This window comes from Papaver somniferum, chromosome 3 (genome assembly GCF_003573695.1).
Source record: "Papaver somniferum cultivar HN1 chromosome 3, ASM357369v1, whole genome shotgun sequence".
NCBI classification, from domain to species: domain Eukaryota; kingdom Viridiplantae; phylum Streptophyta; class Magnoliopsida; order Ranunculales; family Papaveraceae; genus Papaver; species Papaver somniferum.
The window spans coordinates 150,876,409-150,898,652 of NC_039360.1; the positions used below are offsets into that span (position 1 = coordinate 150,876,409).

The following is a 22,244-nucleotide window of genomic DNA, read 5'->3' on the forward strand; positions in this document are numbered from 1 at the left end:
AGATCCAAAGAACTCCCCTCCCAAGAGGGTACTCGTCTCCTCAGTTCGCTTTGTATGATGGAACTGGTAATGCAAGAGAACATATATCACAATTCTTGGAGGCCTTGGGAGAACACGAGTACAACCACGTTCTCCGCTTAAGGGAGTTTTCTAAATCGCTTACCGGAAGAGCATACACGTGGTACAACAGTATCACACCAGGCAGCGTCCGCAATTGGGGTGAAATGGTTACGTCATTCTACAGGAAGTATTTCTTCGTGTCTGAAAAAGTCACTCTCTCAGATCTAGGGAGGATGTTCCAACAAAATAACGAGCATCCAAATGAGTTCGTCAAGAGATTCAGGATCCAAGCACTGGACTGCCACGATCCGATGTGACCGAACAACAATTAGTGAATTCATGCATCAATGGCATGACTCCCATATACCGCGCCTTACTGGAGAACCTATGGTTCCAAGCGTTCTCCGAACTCCATGAAGCTGTCAAACGATCAGCCACGACAGTTCTGGCTTTATTAGAAAGAACCAGACCATCCAGAGGTGAAGATGTGCGCGAAGTCCGGAGAAGCGCGTGCCTCCTTAACAAGCCGTACAGCACTGACCCCTCCTCTGTAAGCGTGGTGGATGAAAGAGGGAAGAGGAAAGCCTAGATGATGGATCAGCACCCTAAACGCACAGCCCCGGCACGACGGGCAGCTCCACCTCGGAAAGCTGCGACTAAGGCTCCCGAATCTCATCATGAAACAAGAGAGGATGATCTGGACTTCCCGTTTCCAATCGAGGAAGTAATCAAAATTTTAGAAGCATGGGTTCAATATGATGTCATCAGACTGCCGCCTCTCAGACGCCCACCAACTGAGGCCGAGATGGCAAACCCCAAATACTGCCACTACCACAGGTTCGTCCATCACCCGACTAGCGACTGCAACAACTAAAGCACATTTTAAAGGAAAAGGTAGAAGCAGGAGAGCTTCGGCTAGGGAACGAATGAGTACATAGATACCCGCTTCCCGTAAGGAATTGCGGAATCTCTGGGGACTCCGTACATGAAACCGTACAGTCCATGATGCAACACGTATGCGAAATCCTCTACTTCTCCAGGGTACAGCGCTAAGACATTTTCGAGTCCCTCAACTGCATAGTGTCTGGAAAATGACTTTTTCCTGCTACAGTAGCCGCACCAAAAGCACAAGTCTTCCCCGAGGATGCTACTGAGAAGCGCAACCGGGGACTGCTAAACACGGTCCATTTGAAGAGCACCGAATTTATCAACACACTAATCGATGCGGCCTCATAATTCAACGTTGTTACTTTCAAGACCCTGAAAGCAACAGGAATAACAAAACAAGAGGTTGTCTGTTCTCCATCAATTATCAGGGACCTTGAAGGAAGAAGCCTAAACGCACCCTGCTACGTCAATCTCGGAACCAGCGTAGGAAATACTGTGACACATGGAAGGTTCCACATTGTCAAAGAATTGAGTTACGACATGGTCCTGAGACTCCCGTGGATACTCGACAACAAAACAAAACTTGGAACATCCCCTCTACCCATGACAACGCCCGAAAGGGTATCCAACAAACCAGCCAACCTGCTGCTGTGTCAACAACTTACTGACGGAACTCAATTACCTGGGGAAAGCCTGGCGACGCTGGCTCGCGAACTCCAAATCCAAGTAATTCTGACTGAACAACCCTCTATACAATAAGTCACTCCTCGTCGTAACCCGTCATGGGGACTCGGCGCGATTATCGAGCACGATGCTGTCAAGAGGTGTGAATGGAAAGCTGGGCCCTTCAAGCGCTTCGCCAAGGACTTGAAAATTTCCCTCGAAGATGACGAAAGCAGAAACCGAGAAATCGTACAACAACCAAACCCGTTCCAGATCGGAGATATGGTGGTCAGGGATACCTCATTTCAAGTCGAAAAAATGACAGTGGATATGACTGTTCGAAAGAACCCTCCTGAAGGAAAGGAAGATGAACCATATTTGGTGGCTGACATCCTTTTAGGAGGTTATTGCAAGCTCATCAACACGGACAAATTGGAAGGTGTGGTGGTTCACTCACGATGGCTCGAACCCTTCAGCACCTGAAATGTCATACTGCCTCGCCCTTCGACATCCACTCTCTGACATTTCCTCCAGCAATTTCCATTTCCACCATTATAATTGTATTCCCCCGAGATAAATGCACCCCTTGCATTTTTCCAGCAGGGTTCCAGTTTTTCTATTATTAAGCAATCTTATCTTTCCCCTCCAGTAAAATTTCCGAATCTCAAAAAACATAAAAAAATTTACCCGTCCAAACCTAATCAGAAATCATAACCATACCAAGAAGACCATTTTCAATCAACTGGAAGCTCTAAATAAAGAAAAAAAATGACACAGAAAGCAAAACAATCCTTTTCGGTAGAAGTCTCCGGTTTATAAGTTTTATTCAATACAAAGCCACAAGAGGTACACTGATCAGCAAAATACCAAGTTCAACGTGAGTACAAGAAAAAGGGGATTTGCAAGACATCAAAACGACTAGGCAAAAAGAAGAAGCAGTAAAAAGAAGAAAACTATTCATCGGCAGAAGCTTGAATCCCTGACGCCCCTATCAGAGCTTCTTCAAACACTTCCCCCAGCAATCCCTCAGGCAGCAAAGATTCCATAAGGAAGGCATGTCAACAGCGACATCCTCCCTGTCCCACCTGGACACCGTCTCAGCAGCGACGATATCCGACCTCTTCCTAGCTTCCGCTCCAGCAGTTGACCCGATGTACGCCACCATGATTCCCCCAGCATCACCAGCAAAGTTTTCGCCGTACGTCCCAGAGGTTTTCTCAGCAGCCTTTTGAGGAGGGTTCCCTGACTCATCCATATCGGAATCCGTAGAAGTCTGGGCATTCGCATGTGCCTCTCATGGGTAGATCAAAGGAATATCCTGGATGATTGCTTTGATTTCGCAAAACAAAGACCCGATCCTGCCCAATGACTCCTCATGGGAAGAAGATCGGTCTTCACCAATCCCGGAACATCTCTCCAAAGATCTGGCGGTGCCACCGTTACTAGGAAACGCCATCACGATATCGGGAGAAGAACGAATCTTACCTTACCTGCACCAACAAACAACTAGAAAGAGGGAGATGACGCAATTTCACCAGAAGTATGTATACACAAACCCTAAAAAGGGGAAAGGGAGAGTAACGCGCTTTTATGGACGTAACGTTTCCAGATTTTTTTTTGTAAAAGGGGAAGAATTATCTGCTAAAGCCACGCATGAAGAAAGGAAGCCGGGCCCGCAATAGCCAGCCTCGCCACTTCCAAAAAGCACACACTTTCCTTGCCAGTGCCTGCCTTACCAACGCTCAGTGCTAATCATGCCAGTCCGTGCCGGCCATGCAGTCTGCGCCAGCCACAACTTCCATTCAACACTGTCCATGCCCTTCTATACCAGCGCTTCCCTTCCATCGCCAGCATTACCAACGCTCAACGCTAGCCACGCCGACACTGTGTCAGCCATGCCTCCCTTGCCAATCAGCGCTTTCCCTTTGCCAACACCATGCTCTGTCAAGTGGCCCACACCCATTCCAAGCTTATTGGTGCTGACAAGTCCCTTCCATGTCAATTCTGTGCTAGCATCTCTGCCTCGCGTTCCAAAGCCTGCCCCCAAAGACACCTAGTCATATTGGGATTTGTGCAAAGCTACCAGATGCGAGGATTGTGGATTCTTACTTACATCTCGAAAAAGGTCAGACAAATCTCCTCGGCCCTCTTTTATGACTTACTGTCTCAGTTCTATCCTCGTTTGTCACCATCTTATGCTTACCTTGCAACAAGGCCCCTGTTCCAAGCTAAGCAGGGGACTTAATGTTGATGGTGGTTTTTGAACAAGAGGTAAAACCGTAAAACCTCACGTATAGCATGACGTCACCGGTGACACTAGCACATTTATTAGAGCATTTAACGCGCTTATGTCAAACCAGTGTACCCTTTTTCAAATACTAAATTAGGGTTTCGATGCGCGAAACCCTAAGTTCACACATACCGCACAACCATTACGCAAAAAGCATGGCAAACATGCCAAATGCACGCACCGTGCAATCATCGTGCAGAACATAGCAATTGCACGTATCATGCAATCACTGTGCAAAAGCATGACAATCATGCCACTCACACATGTCATGAAACATGCGAAATGCACGTACCGTGCAAACATCGCGCAAAACATAGCAATTGCACGTACCGTGTAATCATTGCGCAAAAGCATGGGAAAATGCCAAATGCACGCACCGTGCACTCATCACACAAAACATATCAATTGCATGTACCATGCAATCATTGTGCTAAATATGGCAACCACGCCAAACCGCAACGCAAAGCGCAATCATCACGTTAACCATGCCAAAAATCCAAAACGCTCCACCATTGCACAAAATGGCAACCATGCCAAAAGCGCGCGCCATTGGCACATGCCATGCAACCCTTGCAACCTGGCATTCCAAGCCGTGCAACCTAGGGCCAAAGCCGCCACACACGCTATTGGCACATGTCGTGCAACCCTTGCAATCTGACATGGCAAGCCGTGCAACCTAGGGCCAAAGCCGCCACACGTGCCATTGGCACATGTCGTGCAACCCTTGCAACATGGCATGCCAAGCCGTGCAACCTAGGGCCAAAGCCGCCACACGCGCCATTGGCACATGTCGTGCAACCCTTGCAACCTGGCATGCCAAGCCATGCAACCTAGGGCCAAAGCCGCCACACGCGCCATTGGCACATGCCGTGCAACCCTTGCAACCTGGCATGCAAGCCGTTCAACCTAGGGCCAAGGCATACCACACATGCCATTGGAACATGTCGTGCAACACTTGCACTTTGGCATTTCCACTTGCACCCGACGTGCAACCTAGGGCCAAGGCATACCACACATGTCATTGGCACATGCCATGCAATACTTGCACTTTGACACTTCCACTTGCACCCGACGTGCAACCCAGGGCCGAGGCATGCCACACATGCCATTGTCACATGCCGTGCAACCCTTGCACTTTGGCATGCCTCGCCTATATCAAAGTCCACGATTCCTCTTATGCAAAATCTCAACCGTCGAAGTCGCCACTGAGCCGGCAAGTCTCTCAAGCTCAACTTATCGAACACCAGCGACATGCTACATGTTTTCCACGAAAAACACTCGAGACATCAAAACGTATGTCACAAACTGGGGGGATGCTCACTAGGGTTTTGGTTTGGCGGTCTACAGCGTGCGGCATACACAAATGCCCGTTTCAAGAAAGTGTAATAAGAATAAAACGGTTAGTAAATGCAGGAAGTAATGGTGAAACACTCTTTCATTATGGAACATCAATTCCATCAAATTCCATCAATACCAGGCGTTACCACCTCTTCTCATTCAACTCATTTGTTTCTTTTCTTATGGGGCCAGAGTACGTTTCACTTGGACTTGTATAAATAGGTTTTATCTATTTCCACCAAGACACAAGTTTTGGTCAGGGAGAAATACAACACTCAGAAAGGAAAATCTTGCTAGCTTTCTCAAAGCTTTCATCTTCTGATACAAGTCAAGTACTACTCTCCCAGAGCTGCTCTGGTCTCAACACTCTCTTCGCTTCCCTCCCTAAACCAGCCCTTCTCCTCCTCTTTGTGACCGAAGCAAATCCAAAACGACCATTTCTTGGTTTAGGACAGATTTGTACAGATTTATCTCTCGAATATAAAGTACTCCCGTGCAGTACGTTTTTTTAGGGTTTAGATTTGTTTCTCACCCACTCACCGAAATTACCAAAATCAGCAGAAACGATTTTCATCCATAAACACACATGTAATCATTCTTGCACGCATTTTACCTTGGAATTGATCTTACACACACCCTTGTAAATTTGATGAAGAAGACTCAAGGTGGTAGGATCACAAGAACCGTCAAGGGAATCACATCTTTGGCTTTTACAAGCATTCTCCTTCATACGTTTGAAAGTACAAGGACGAACAAGTTTGGGAGTTGCAATGGAGTTGCCAATAGGAGCAATAGAATATGCTCGAAAAATTTGCTCAATTAAGCAAGGAATGCCTAACTTCTTGTTGGATGACGTCATTGAGAGCATTTGGAGAATGATGAATCCACAAATATCAAGACTTTTAGAACCCAAATCAAGGAAATAAACTAACTCTGCAAACTCACCACTCCACCGAGAATTCTCAATTGTGGAGGGACAAAGATTAGATATACCAAGTTTTCCAAAAGACATCAAAGCAAAACTAAGATAATTAGTAGGAAATTTCCCTCCAATCCAATCAACGCTCTTGCCACAAAGACCATTAGAAATGGTTTCATCAGATGGTCTTTCTTCTCTTGGTCTAGGAAGGCGAAAATTACCCAAAAGAATTTTGATAATCCTTGAAATCAACTCTCTATTAACAAGAATTCTTTTTCTATTTATCATGGTCTTGAATTCCATGTCATCAATATCAACATCATGGATGTTAGCATAGAGAGTGTCAAAACCTTCACCAAGACCATTAAAGATGTTTCCAAGATTAAATTTTTCAAAACAAACCAAATATTCTTTATGACCACTAACCATATCCAATTTCTTTTCTAGAATGAAACCACTAGAGAAAATCCTTTCAAAGATCTTACTACTAGAATCATTGACAAATCTAATTCTAATAAAATCTTGATTTTAAGGTATAGTCATGCTAGAAGATGACGAATCCAAGTTTTTTGAAACCTTCTTTGAAACCTTGAAATTTCCCATGAGACCTAGAAATTGAGAGTACAAGGAGAAGGAAGAACTTACTTGATTTGATCCTTGATAATGAGTAAAACCCTTAATCACATTTGGCTTTCCAAAGATGATTTTAATGGAGATGATACATGAACCCTAGAAAAGTTCACGTACGCGGACTAAAGAAGGAAGAAGAAGGGTACGTGTACCATACTTCTTATATACCCAAATATGGGCTTGGACCCATTCATGAACTCGCAACCCGCAAAAGGAAAGCAGGATTTCTTAAAGCGTTCAACGTCCAAGGTTCGCATACAGAAAGGATCCATACAGTGCAATAAAAGGATAGTAGAAAACATTACATCACTTTAATTAACTTTGGGTAAAGAAAAAAAATTTGTCAAGGAATTTTCCTCAGAGAAAAATATTAGAAATAAATTAACCAAAACACAAACAATAATCAAACCATTACTTGCCCCACCTCTAGTTATATACAAATGGGGTAGAGCCGATCTTGTTACCAAGAAGCTAGATTGTGCAGAGAGATTCTCATGCAACTTTTCCGGTTGATATTTGTGAAATGTACCAGAAGTATAGTCATAGTAATGATGATACTCAGGGTTAATAGAATTTCTTAAATCCTTTTTCTTATGACCAATGAATGACGTTTTCCGATAATTAGGACCTACACCGAAATCACCAGAAATCTTTTTATCAATTTCACATGGATTGGTAGTAAACATAGTTTGTACATCATGAATACATGATTTGACAGGTACAAAACTTTTATCAGAACGATTTTTTTCCTCAGCCGAATTAAGTTTTTCTAAGAATTTAAAAACACTTTCAAAAGCTCTAAATAAATGTTTTTCAATTGATCCATCATGATAGTATTCCTCAAAAAGATTATGAGTTAATCTAGTGAGACTCCATATCTTTGAGCGTTGACCATGTTTTCTCGAACGATTTTTCTTCGAAGTTCTTTTAATTTTTCCTTTAAACGGTTTCTCATCATCTAATTTTCCAAAGTCTTAGATGGAATGAGATTATCATGAGAGGCCAGAGATCTAATGGATAATAAGCTCTGAACAGTCTGTAAGGAATTGTGGCGTGCGTTACAGATGCCTAAAGCAAGTTTCCCAAAGGGCAAGTTTCCAAAAGGGACATACTTTAGGGATCAGTCAAACACAAACTTATTAAATTTAAAGTGTTTGCCTGATCTGATACCAATTGAAAAACTAGGGGTCTAACAACCACACCCAATATTTTTATTAGCAATCTGTATGGATTAACTCCAATATAATTTCAAGAGAATCAACTAGACAGTCAGACTCAATCTTAAGAAAGGTATATTCAAGAGTTATATCTCAATTTTTCAATTAAATCTGAAATCAAACAAATAGGAATTTGCGAGCCCGATTGAATATAAGAAATAACTTGGACGGTATAAAAAATCAGTATCCAAGTGTCAATCAATTTAATCAACAACCAAATATTGGATTCACAATTGATTGAACTTACGCACAAACTATGATATTTCAATTATATAAACAAATATAATGTGGAAAAGAAATAACACAGACACCAGAAATTTTGTTAACAAGGAAACCGCGAATGCATAAAAACCCAGGGACCTAGTCCAGATTTGAATGCCACACTGTATTAAGCCGCTACAGACACTAGCCTACTCCAAGTTAACTTCATACTGGAATGTAGTTGAGCCCTAACCAATCTCACACAGATCAAGGTACAGTTGCGCTCCTTACGTCTCTGAATCCCAACAAAACTCTATGCACTTGATTCCCTTAGATGATATCACCCATAACTAAGAGTCTCTACGACCCAAAGTCGAAGACTTGATAAACCAATCTGTCTCATACAGAAAAGTCTATTGAATAGATAAATCTGTCTCCCACGGATATACCTATGAGTTTTGTTCCGTCTTTTGATAAATCAAGGTGAACATGAACCAATTGATATACCGGACTTATATACCCTAAGAACAGCCTAGAAATATCAATCACCTCACAATAATCTTAATCGTATGGTAACGAAACAAGATATTATGGAATCACAAACGATGAGACGAAGATGTTTGTGACTACTTTTTATCTTGCATATCAAGGATTAAATCTCGAGCCAATCTTAGAGAAGATAGTACTCAATCACGATAGAAAACAACAAGATCAGAACATGCAACTACAGAGAAAATAGTTGGGTTTGGCTTCACAATCCAATGAAGTCTTTAAGTCGTTAACCTATAGGATTTTGGAAAAACCTAAGGTTAAAGGAGAATCGACTCTAGTCGCAACTAGTATCACACAGGAGGTGTGGGGATTAGGTTTCCCAGTTGCTAGAGTTCTCCCTTATATGGTCTTCAAATTAGGGTTTGCAATTAATGCTACCTTGGTAACAAAGCATTCAATATTCACCGTTAGATGAAAACATGATTATACTCAAGCTAATATCTTTTAACCGTTAGATCGAACTTAGCTTGTTACACACAAATGAAAAGTGACTTCATTTAGATATGATTAACCGTACCCAAACATGTACACCTTTGTTGGCTCAACAATAGTTAACCGAAGTTATCCATATGAACACTTACATATCAACCATAACTAGTTCAAATAACTCAAATGAAACTAGTTCTAGAGTTGTTCAATTATTTATATTCTCATAGAAGTATAAAATACACAATTGAAGCAAAATCGATTTTGATTCACTCGAATCGATTCATGAACATTATAGCCACGGTTTGCAAAAGATTGGATTCCTTTAAATATAAATGTATTAGTTCATGAACAAACCGATTTTAGAACATAACCTACTCAAGTATGCAAACGGCTACGCATACCTAATGTAGCCGAACTTAGACTGTGTTCGCCAGTATGCAAACGGGTACGCATACTCTCGTTCACATTCGAACTCAGTTAAATATAGTGCGCGTACGGGTACGCATACTAAAGTTCCCAGACTTCAACTGACTTCGCCAGTACGCATACGGGTATGCGTATTATAGCTCCCAAACTTCACCTGACCAACCAGTACGCATACGGGTATGCATACTAGATTGTTGGTCTTGGACAACGCATATGAAAGTACGCATACTGTGTTTATCCAATCGTGGTTAATCATTCTAAACTCCTATTTAAATCATTAAAACATTCTTGGAAGATGACATTAGCTGTCTCACACAAACTATTAGCTTCAAAGCAATTTTCAAGTGATCGAATGATCAATATGAAACATTCTGAGTATACATCAAATGATTGTCTCACACAAATCATGTAAGATGTTACCAGGAGATTTTCATAGGACCATCTTTTGACTTTCGTCAAGAATATAAGATAAACTTGGTTAAAGCGAAAGCTTACCAACACATATTTCGAGAAATATATAAGCGAGTTAAACTCAGCTCGGAATATCAAATGTGTATAATTGAAGTCTATATAGCTATATGACTTTTGTCTCAAATAGGAGATAGAGTAGATATACTTTTGAGTGATAGATGAGTTCAAGTATCCACATACCTTTTGTTGATGAAGTTCCACAAGCTCCCCTTAGTAGTTCTTCGTCTTCAATCGATGAACGTCGTGAAGTCTAATGCTCAACTACACTTTCTATCATAATCCGAGACTTAGCTATAAGTAGACTAGAAATCAAGACTTATAGTTTTGAAAACTAAACTTGACAAACAAGCTTGAGATAGCAACGCTTGCGAGATCGACCGAGCAGTGCTCTAACACATAGTAATCCTGGAATACAGATGAACCAATTCTAAACTTGTTTGGAAGTGTGGTATAACCGATTCCAAGAATGTAAATCCATGTAAATATGAATAAGGATTTATAGTAAAGAGATGTCAACATACTTTGAACACGTACATTAACTCTTATCATTTATTGTTCAAAATATTCCTTAGTACTCAAGGAGATCATGTACAGAAATAAATTGAGAATCTTTTAATTAAGGTTTTTGGTTTTATATGCTTTAATTACCAACAATTAAATGCATATCTCTTGAGAATAAAAATTTAGTAATGTGCATTTACTAATTGGAGATATTTTATTGAGAGATTTCGGAAATTCTGGACAAGCATTTATTGGAACTAGGAAAACCGAAATTTTCTTATTCATTGCATATCTTGAGAATATTTTCGGTTTTGGAAATTCCTTGGTGTCCAAACATCCTTGGTCTATAAATACCTAAGTTTGCATTTCTAGCAAACTATCCTAAGAGCCAGGAAAACTTTATTCTTGTTGTTTCTGATGGAGCCGTCTAATCGGAGAGGAAAGTATCCTAATTAGGTGAAATCTCTTACGACTGCTCGTTCAAAGACTTCAGTGGGATCAAGAATCTCTACGAGTAACGTTGGTGAGAAACTAGATAATTGCAGTGTTATTAGTTTTCGATTGATTTGATTGACTAACGGTTGTTGAAACTTTGATTGCATCTAGTTTCTTTATTCTTGAGAATCTTCTCTTCTGATATAAGATTCACTCAAACTAGATCGAAGTATCGGCAAGATCTTTAGAACTGTTTGTAGATATAACGACATCTTGTGATAATCCATAGTTAACAGACTCTGTTCTGTGTGTGATTGATCACAAGAGATTAAAGTGGTGTTGTGTAGGTGTTTATTGAAGATCAAAGAAGATTTAGTTCTCATATCTTTGGTGTGCACAAACCTTGATCGATCGGCTGGGATTCAACTAGAATCAGATTTAGTCGATTGATTAGTTGCGTGAGATCGACATTCTCAATATATCTCTATGAGATTTATTTGGATTGAGTGTGAATCTAAACTTGACTACTTTTGTAGTTATTGGATAGATAGATCTAACCAACCAAAGGAGTTTACTAGATTAAACGGAAGAGCCTTTGCATATGACTTGAGATATCTTTATATTGAAAGAATCGAAAGAGTTGCTACCAAACAGATTTGTTGTTTCTTTACTGTTTGGAATACGATCCAAAGGAATTATTACAGTGCGTGCACTCATCGAAGTCGGAAGCGCAGGGATACTGAGGAAACTAAGTGAACTAGGGGTAGTTGCTTGGTCTCAACTATACGGAGTTGGTTTAGATTTTGTATAGCGGCTTAATTCTGAGAGTATTCAATTCTGGACTTGGTCCCGGGTTTTTCTGCATTTGCAGTTTTCCTCGTTAACAAAATCTTGTTGTATCTTTTACTTTTCTATTTCCGCAATTATAATTGTTTATTATAATTAAAAGTAAAATACAAAAAACGTTAACTCCGATATACTTGATAGTGATCCTATATAGTTTGGCTAAGTCTGAACCTATTATCAAGTATCACAATTTGGAAGTCGTATTGTCTCTATCTCGTATCCATAGACAATCACACAAAGTGTGAATACCGATTTGTTGCATTGTCTCGACTTTGTCCATAGAAGATTACTTTCGGTAAGAGGACTTATAGGTGGATAAATAAAAGATTGTGGTGTATTTGGGTACCCTCTTCTTTTCAATTGGTATCAGAGCAGGCAAACACGAAAAGATCTAACAATCTGTGTTTGGTGCGATCCAACCTATAAGAATTGAATCCATGTCTGATTCAGTTAACGTACCACCAAGATTTAACGGGACAAATTACCCATTATGGAAATATACTATGAGATCTTTTCTACAATCCAGAGATTTTAATACTTGGCTATTAATCGAAGAAGGATATGAACGACCGAAAGTGGATAATTCGAAAACTGAGTTTAAATGCTTATCGTTCTATACGTATGAAGAAAGAGCTCTAGCAAAGCAGAATTCAGATGGTAAATGCAATAATACATGCTGTGAGTCATGATCTTTTACATCATGTCTCTTCATGTGAAACTTCTAAGGAAGCATGGGATACTCTCGAGACTGTATTTGAAGGGAATAATTCAGAAAGAGAAGGTCATCTTCAATTCCTCTCTTCTGAATGGGAATTCCTTAGAATGGATGATAACAATGCCTCAAGAAATTTAATACTAAACTTTCTGAGATTGTCAATGCTTCTTTCTCGCTTGGAAAGACTATACCTGAAAAGGAAATAGTATGCAAGATTCTCAGATCGTTACCATCCGGATACGAGTCTAAGAAACATGCTATAATAAAAGCTAATGATCTTTCTATACTTTCTCGGAGCTCTCTTGTAGGAAAGTTAATTATCTTTGATAAAGAAATTTTGCTGAAGAACAAAAATGTTGGATCTAATGTCTCAAATAATACTAATGAATCTTCGAAAGAAGTAAGTATAAATCAGACTGATGAACGTTGTCAAAAGGATAAAACACTTGTTGTAAAAAAGCTTGACTTAACAATTATACTCCTAACACAAAAGATTATGGATATTTTATTGAAAAATAAATCAAGTCCTGGTACATTATCTTTTTGTCATGAAAAAGGTAATGGGGAAATCCAATGTTTCAAGTGTCGTAAGTTCAGACATATGGCAAGGTATTGTTCTAACAAAAAGGCTCAGAAGTGCAACAAGGCTTATGTTACTACTCTAGATGGTATTCCAGAGGATAAACCCTATGAAGGAATATCGAGTTGCAATGCACTTTTTTCCAAAACTAACATTGATCTATCTAGTGAATCTAATCAACTCCTAAAGAATTTTTTTGAAAAACTTGAGTTAGAGATTAAGGAAAATCTAAAGTTAATCAGGAAACTTGATAATCTTAGAAAATCCTTGTCAGATAAAACTCAAAAGGCAAAGTATGAGAAAGAAAAATTGGTTGACATTCTTAATCAACCAAAGTTGTCAGAAGTTAACGAAGGAAAAGGTATTTCACTTTAAAAATCTTCAGACAATATGTTAAGTTCTTCATGTGAAAAAGATAGTCACTCTGCAAACTTCTATTGAAATCTCCAACAATATAAACTCATCAAGGCACTTCGTAAGGGCATAAAATATTTGAAGGCTAATGAGTTTATTAGACCCGGAAAAAAGTTGCAGACTCTTGCAATAACAAGAGAAAGAAAGAACACAGAGAAACACAGCCTATTATGTTCATAAATCATCCTAAGGATGTTTTTGTTACCTGTGGTGAGAATAATTCTCACCTCAACACACACTGATTGTGTTGAAATATGCATCCTCACTTGTTGACCAAAAATCTTTTGTGAGGAGGCATAACATCTGGGTAAAATTTGTATGTCTGTTGTTTTAGTAGGTAACAATAATCTCATGATCGATATCTTTTACCTTTGGGATAAATATATGCGGTTTCCATAAACCAATTTATATCGCCCCTTGATTTTCTCCTAACCTATATTATATATATTTTTCTTGTCCAAAAGAAGACTATCTCGCTTCAATGGAGAAATCGGTGAAAGAAGGATCATCTCTAGATGATTTGGCACTATGAGCATCGGTTATGACTGAAACTCAAGATGTCCTACAACCTGATAATCTTCAAGACTCGCTGAGAAAACAGATTCTTACTGTTAAAATTTGTATTAGGCATCATGAACTAATGATAAAGGATTCAAAAGAAGTACTTGCTGATCATCAATCTCAATTGTTCGAGATGAACGAACTTTCTTTTGGAAAGGGAAGTGCTCAGAAGAATTTGAATCCAGAATTCGAAAGCGATCTTCACAAGACACGCGATTAGATTCTTATCAGAAAAATAGACATCAATGTTTGATTTACTTCAATTATTATTTAAGGTCTATTTTGAATAAAACTATCATTAATTATGAATAAAATTATTTCTTTATAATTTTTCTTGTGATAGTTACTGATGAGAGCTTAATCTTACATATTTACCGCTCAAATGTACATTTATTAGTACCCATTTCTGTACATATTTAATAATTTTTGTTTAATTTTGCAGGTTTTATGAAATAAAGCTCGATGGACTAGAAATACCGAAATTTACCCTAAAATTGAGGAAAATCAAAAGCCAATCACAATAGTTGTACTGGTTCTCTTAAGACATGGATGTTCGAGGTACACTGATAGCAGAAGTCAAAGCCAGTTGAATAATCGATGACTAATTCATGCGAGAAATGAGTTGGTCCATAAATTTGTGGGATAAATGGGGTTAACGGTGCTGAGTACTTTAGAGCCGATGGACTGATTAGCTTGGGAACCGGTGGGCCAAAATGAATGTCAAATATGGAGGAGTATACAATAATACAATGAGAATCTAGGATTTGTGAACATTAATGGCATATTTTTGGAGAAAGTAAAATGGGAAAGTGACGACACCCTGCTGACGAACATTTTAATCACGTCGGGAATGATATTTAAGGAATGAAACTTTTTCTCTATGGCTCAAGTGTGTGGCATGTAAAGAAGTGAGGCAGTAGGATTTAATTGGTTGGATGCACGAGAGCTGATAAAGTATACGGGGAAATATAGATGTATCCCCGTTTTTTTGTGCACGTACAAATGTATCCCGTTTTTTTCACTTTTACAAATGTACTCTGGTTTGACCCGTTTTTTCAAGAAAGTTATTCTCCACGTCACCAGTTAAGTCACGTTAAAATCGCTTAGTGTACCAATGACCTATTCTGCCACGTCTGCTATGTACACGTGGAACTTCATAGGTGGTCCCACATTTCAACGGTCAAATCCATGTTTTTCCTCTTAAATATATACATGTAAATGGGCTTCAGATGCATTTAGATGGGCTTCAGATGAAACAGTAAACACTCGGTCGAGATCGTCTGTGCCACTGCTTGTGTGTGCCCTATGTGCCACACCAATAGAAACACGCCACATCATTCCTCTCATTAACCATGACTAACTAAATAGATTTTCTATTTATACAACACTAATCGATTAGGAAAGATAATTAATTAGTTAAAGAAGATATTACAAATCCAAGAGAAAATACCGTGTTTCTATTGGTGTGGCACATAGGGCACACCCAAACAGTGGCACAGACGATCTGGACCCCTTCGGGAAAGTAAATGAAATATGCAAGGAATTCATGAAAAATCTACAAATGTAACTGCAGCCAACTTTAAATAAAGACTGTCTATTTAACAAATGTACATAACATTCCAGAAATTGTCTCAATATAAGTCGCATAACAAACAGAAAAACCGAGTCATCACAAACACAAACATAAAAGAGACAGATCTAAAGCTTCATATATTTCCCAGCTTTCTTCTTTCCTTTTGGGTCTGGAGCTGTAAAAGTAATATGGTTGTTAACAGATCCAACATCGGTGTTTTTCTGACTGAAAGTGGCCTGAGAACAAGATCCATCACCTGCCTTTCTCTTAACACCTTTTGGTTTGCAGAATATGTTGCAGCTGGTTGGGAAGATTGAGCAACACTTGTTTGTGTCTTAGATCTGCTGGCACAAGGTTGAGAATTTGCTCCAGATGCACCTCCATAATATGCAGCAACTTTAGCTTTGTACTTTCTCTTTGGTGGAGCTTCAGTTGTTGTCTTCTTTGTGCCATCAACACAGGTCATGGGCTTGAATCACTTAGGATTTCCTCCAACTGGTCCTACAGAAACACATACAGACATAATATTAGGTAGAGACCATCTACAATTCGACTTAACATTTTGTAACCCTTTTTGTCAGTGGCAGATTTACCACAATTCTAGTGTCAACATCCCAGATATCCCAAATAGAATTGGAATGAATACATCTATGTATGGCATCACATCGTATACTAAATTAATGTCAGTAACACTAAATTAATGTCATTTGGTACCTAACTAGAGCACTGCATCATGTAACCTAATTTTTAAGCTCATTTTCATCCAATGTCAACAATTAAATACAAACCTAAAGCAAAAATGCTACTCATGAACAAGGGTTCAGTAGCCAACAGTTCTGACCTTATTAGCTAGTTTCAATTTATTCCATGAAGCAACAACAATGAGTGCTAAAGCATATCAGTCATTCAACAATCGTATACATTTCTCAGTCTAACTATCAAAAACCTCATGTTTTAATACCCCCTTTGTACACTTTTTACTAGCAATAGCATGAGCCCCTCTCTTGGTGTTTCATATATACACACATACAAAATTTTGCTACTTAGACAAAAACAAAGATTACAACTCAAAAATAGTAAGCCAGAGCAAAGAGTTTTTGTAACTTGTAAGTACTAATCCTTTTACTATTTAATTGCAATTTGATGAATATACTCTGTGACTGGGCTATATATGCCTAAAGCATAAAAAATGTAAATGCCTACTGAGAATTTGAGTAAGCTAGGACATGTCTTTAGATGTCAAAGGAGGATCCATGAGAAATAGACAGAAACCAAAATACCTCATTTACCTACTATCTACCTTTTGCACACCCATTGTACTAGCAATCCCTTATATCATGTAAAGGAGACTTATAAGTTGATTCCTTCCAGTAATTACTAATTAGTGTCACAAGTAAGAGCAATGCCTCTTAACTTCAAATTCCACCACAAAAAACAAACCCACCAAGAAAAAAGAAGAAGAAGAATCAAAACTAGAAAAACCCATTAAGTACGAAGAATTCAGTACAAAGACCTCCAACTAGCAACCAACAATTTCTCTGAACAGAAAATACTGGGTAAGGACGGTCATGGCTGTATTTACAAATCTGTTCTTCGCAATGGTCGTTTAGTGGATGTTAAAAAACCATCTGAATATACTGACAACTAGTGAGTGCTAAAGCAAGTCATGAGTGAAAATTCTCGAAACACGGGAATACACATACAAGGATTACAATACATATACAGAGAACCCTATATCAATTTACTAAACATATGAAAACCCAATGATGGAATATAGACAAAACCCTACAAATCAATGAACAAAAATAGAAAACCTAGAAATAAAATTAACCCTAACATCAATTTAACCCTACAATGGAAACCCTATCATCGATTACTTCAAAAATAAACAATTAGTCCAAACCCTAAGAACAGAAAACCCTAAAAACAAATATACATAAACCCAAATATTTGTTACTGAAATCAAAAAAAATAAATATAATAATCGTACAAATACATCAAGCATGAACCCAAAAAATCAATTCAATCGAAACCCTTAAAACAGAAAAACCAATAATCAAAACCCTCTACTAGCCTTTCAATTTCTGGTTTCTTCTTCTTCTCCTTCTTCTTTCCACGTCTTAACTTCACCATCTTCATGTATAATCGTCTTAACAAACTGATTTTAGGGTTCCTTTGGGTTTGATTTCAGAGAGAAACGATTTTAGAGAGAAACAGAGAGGAAAATAGGAAAAGAGGGAAGAAGAAGATAATGACGAGTTTCCTTCTTCTTTTCCCATGTATTAGTCCACTTTTCCATCCAGTACCGTCCATATTCATAGATACTTGATGAGCACATAAATCTGTGGTCCTGATTCTTCCGCGTGTTGCATTAGTGGTGCAGAAAACACACGTGTTGGCGGAGAAAACAAAGTAACTTTAGTCAATCTGAACCATCAGATATCTTAGTGATATCCTTGACCTAGATGTGTGTGCGATATCTGTGACACATCGTATTGGTGGTAAACAAATATGTGGCATCATTTTCTCATCTCGAAAACAAATACGTGGCATCATTTTCTCATGATAAATTGACCATATGATGAGAAATTGATTTTTCTAACGTTTTTGTACGAAAACATCCAATAGGCCTATATTTATAAATAAAAAAAACGGGGATGCATTTTTAATTCGGATGTAAATATAGGGGTACACCTGTTATAATCATAAAGTATAGCACATACGAAATGGAGAGGAAATGAAGTTTTGAATACAAACAAGGAAGGTCAAACACGTGCTTGCCTTATACATGGGTGTTTTTGTGATTCATAACAATTAATGAAAATCAAGGCAAATCAGGCCTTATGTAATGATTTTAGTGTGGTAATATTCTCTCAATAATGGGGTAGAAGACACGTGTCACACATTTATGGGGGAGATGACGTGGTGACAAAATGAAAAAAGGAAGGTGGAAATTTTTGATAAACGGAGGTTGGATTCTCTCTTCTACAAACCCATCATTAAGATGGTTTATTATATCTATAGCCTAAAACATAAGATCTACGGCTAAGATTAATAGTTTAGTTTGAATTTTTATTTTCACAGTTTTCAGCATGACTAAACTAACCATTATAAATTAGATATTATTAAGGAAAAAAAAATTAGAAAGATTCTTATGATGATGATTCGGGCGATATTTTTGGGTGGCAATATTTTGTCTCTCTTTTTTTTTTTTTTTTCGTTGTTGGTTACTTTGACTGTGATACTATACTATTCAAAAGAAGACACCCGGCCCCACCTTCTCTCTCTTTGGTGTTTGGTATTGGGCGTTCAATATAACAATGCATATTGTTTGGTATTGGTGTTGGACGCTCAACGCCTCATCCAAGCGGATACTATATCAACGTTTCCTTGGACGGACTTTATACTAGCGCTCCATTGGAACGCTCTTTATATTATCGCTCAAAAATTGGACGCTAGTTATACCTGTGCCTAATCATATACGGTAATTATACTCACGCCTAACACTAAACGGTCACTATGCCTACGCCCCGCTATAATTTGGTTTGGTCTGGGTTGACGACTACTTTTGGTCGCAGATCCTAGAAATCCAGATCAAATATAGCTATAGTCCTCTCCATTGCGCTTCATTTCCGGACCAAATTTGGATATAGTTCCCAAATTTGGTCGTGACTGTGGTTGCTCTAACAGAATCTAATTTAGTGGATTTGGCTCCCAGAATTATATAAGTGGATTCTCTTTCTTTTCGAATTGGTTTTGTTTGTTTCTCTCCCCCTTCTCTCTTTTCACTCTCCGCCTAACTCTCAGTTTTCTCTCAAACAGGTTAATGATAATTTTTATTTTTTAAAGTATAAATTGGTTTACAATTGAGTGAACTACTGAGCTAAATTTGATATTAGATCTCTTATTATACTTTTAATTTAACTCGATTGGTTTGGATTGTGTAATTTTAGGGTTTTTTTGTTGTTGTTGGAATTTTATTAGGCTGAAGCTTGGTTTATCATCAGTAAGGCATGATCTTTTAACAACATTGATTTAATTTGGTTCAACGTGAATTTTGATTCTTTGATCTATAAGAATAATCCTTGTTTAAATTGTTTTTGTAATTTTTGTTTGGGAATGTCGAGATCATGTAATATTATTACTTAGATCCAGTGAAGGAATTAATCAAGTCCGAAGATTTTTATATCAATTTCCCATCAAGAGATTGGTAAATTACTTGTATTTTCTTGAGGATTATGTTTTGTCCAGTAGTAGGTGGAAATTGGGTTAGTTTTCACTTCCGTTATTGACTAATACACTCAGGATTGTTTCTAAAAAAAAATTTAGTCACTGATAAATGTAGTTATCACAACTTGTGATAATTGTAATTATCAAAATTTTTTTTTTTCGAAGCATTTATCAAAGGTGTGTGATAATTATAATTATCAAAGGTGTATGATAATTATAATTATCAAAGGTGTGTGATAATTGTTGTTTTCATGGTATCGCGAAATTTATAATTTTCACAATTTACGCTTTTTACCATAAAGAGCTGATATTTTTTCCTTAATTTTTTACCAGGTAACGGAGGCGACTTTCGAAGCCATTATTCACTTTGAACGTGATTCTTTATCTTGTCATCATGTACCAAAAAATAATATCGTTGAATTCTTGAAATATGTTATATGTTAAGTATGCCTAATTAAGTAATACCCGTCTGTACCTGTACAATGATCCACAATGAACTAGAAGAGAATAACAACATAATAATGTCAATATTATTGCGTAGGCATATCCGAGTGAAAATTTTGATCTATCATTAAACTATAGTTATTGACATGGTGATAATTGCGATTTTCTGAGAAATGCAAATGATTCCAACGGGTGAAACTTAATTGTGAGAATTTTATCGAGCTATGACAATTGCAATTTTCACAACCAAAATTGGGATTATCACAAAATTGCAACATAAATCGAACAGTGAAAATTAGGATTATCCAGAAAATCGAAATTCTCACAATCAAAAAAAGTCGAAAGAGTTAATTCAGGGGTGAAGTAAAAATGAGTAATTTTAGGAAGGTGAAGGTTTGTTACGTAGAAATTATTTATGAAGTTAAAGCCAAAATTTTCATAGTTAAAAAGTCCAAAGAGACATTCTAGGGAAGGTGAAGAAAAAATGAGTAATTTTAGGGAGGGGAGATTTGTTAGGAATTATCCATGAAATTATTAAGGGTTTCTCGTTTAAAAAAAATAAAAAAATAATTAATTTCTTTATTTAGAAGAAAGGTAATTTTTGTAATCAAGTTCTTCTTTTAACTAATTATGGGTTACCCTATATGATGGGTTTCTTATATAGAAAAGAACACATTTGTGCTAGAGATAATTTTCCCCAAAGGGAACTGTGTTCATTTGAAAACTATAGATATTGTGCTGTTTCGGAATGAGAGCTGGGGAGTTCTAGAGGGCCAATAGCCGACACCATAATTTTAGATTGTTTTGTTTCATTTTTATAATGGAAAGCTAGTTCTCACCACTGGGGCTAAGGAGGAAGCCAATTAATCGTGTAAGAAATTCTAGTAATCTTTAAATAAATATTCTTTTGGAGCATAAATGTTTTAATTAATCTTTCTTCATATTTAGTTTTGTTTTAATTGTTTTAGATAGTCTTCGGCTATCGATCTTTTATAAGCGAAGGAGATTATACTGTTTTGGTACGACATAAAGTTGTAATATTTGTTTTAATCGTTATATATTCTGAGACATGAGATTGGGTTCGATAATGTCTCGAGTTATATCAAGAATATTTTGAAGGAGTATGATTATCTAACACAATTGATTTGGTGGAATCCCAAACCCCTAGTATTTTCTCTCATTAACTTAGCAATTTGCCTTTAGTATTTTTTTTTAACTAATCTTAAAACCAAATCTTTAGAAAATAGTCTGAGAATCAAACTCATTTCTTACCACTGTTAAAACTGGATTAGTTTTTGGCACCGCCGACTTAGACTAGCCTTTAAGTTTGGTTTTATATTTTATTTTGTAAATATTTTGCTTGTATATTTATTTATTTTATTTTTTCTATTTTACGTCTTTGAGTATTTTTCTCGTATTTTTGGTGTGGAGATTTTTATTGAAATAAAAAGTGGAAAGTGGAACACACAACCAAAAAGGTAAGTACAAAAACCCAAGATTTTATTTTCTTTTTAATGTATACAGTAGAATTTATTTATTTGTTTCTGTTTGTAAATAATTAAATTAGGAATTTTTCTTCATTTTAGACTAGGTTTCTTTTTATTTTATTTGTAAATATTGTATTATTTTATTTATTTATTTTTTATTTAAAAAAAAAGAATACAAGTGCACACACCAATTGCATCTTCCGGTACCCAATTACTATCCGCACGTCCAACGGTCACATGAACGGATAAGTGAGCAATATTATAATGACCAAAATGTAAGTTCTCCGTCTTTGGAGGATTTAATGAAACAGTTGCAACAAAATAATTCTTATGATCCTAGGTTTTTTTTAGAAAATTAACTCAAGCAGTTGACT

At 37.5% G+C, this 22,244-nt stretch overlaps 1 long non-coding RNA gene across 1 annotated transcript; it reads right to left on the minus strand.

The window, feature by feature from the left end:
- Positions 1-15,683: 15,683 nt before the first annotated feature.
- LOC113357676 lies at positions 15,684-17,777 on the minus strand. The gene is made up of 2 exons (XR_003363820.1): positions 17,010-17,777; positions 15,684-16,210 (listed from the first exon to the last, which is right to left on the minus strand). It is a non-coding gene; the product is annotated as an uncharacterized LOC113357676 (long non-coding RNA).
- Positions 17,778-22,244: the final 4,467 nt, after the last annotated feature.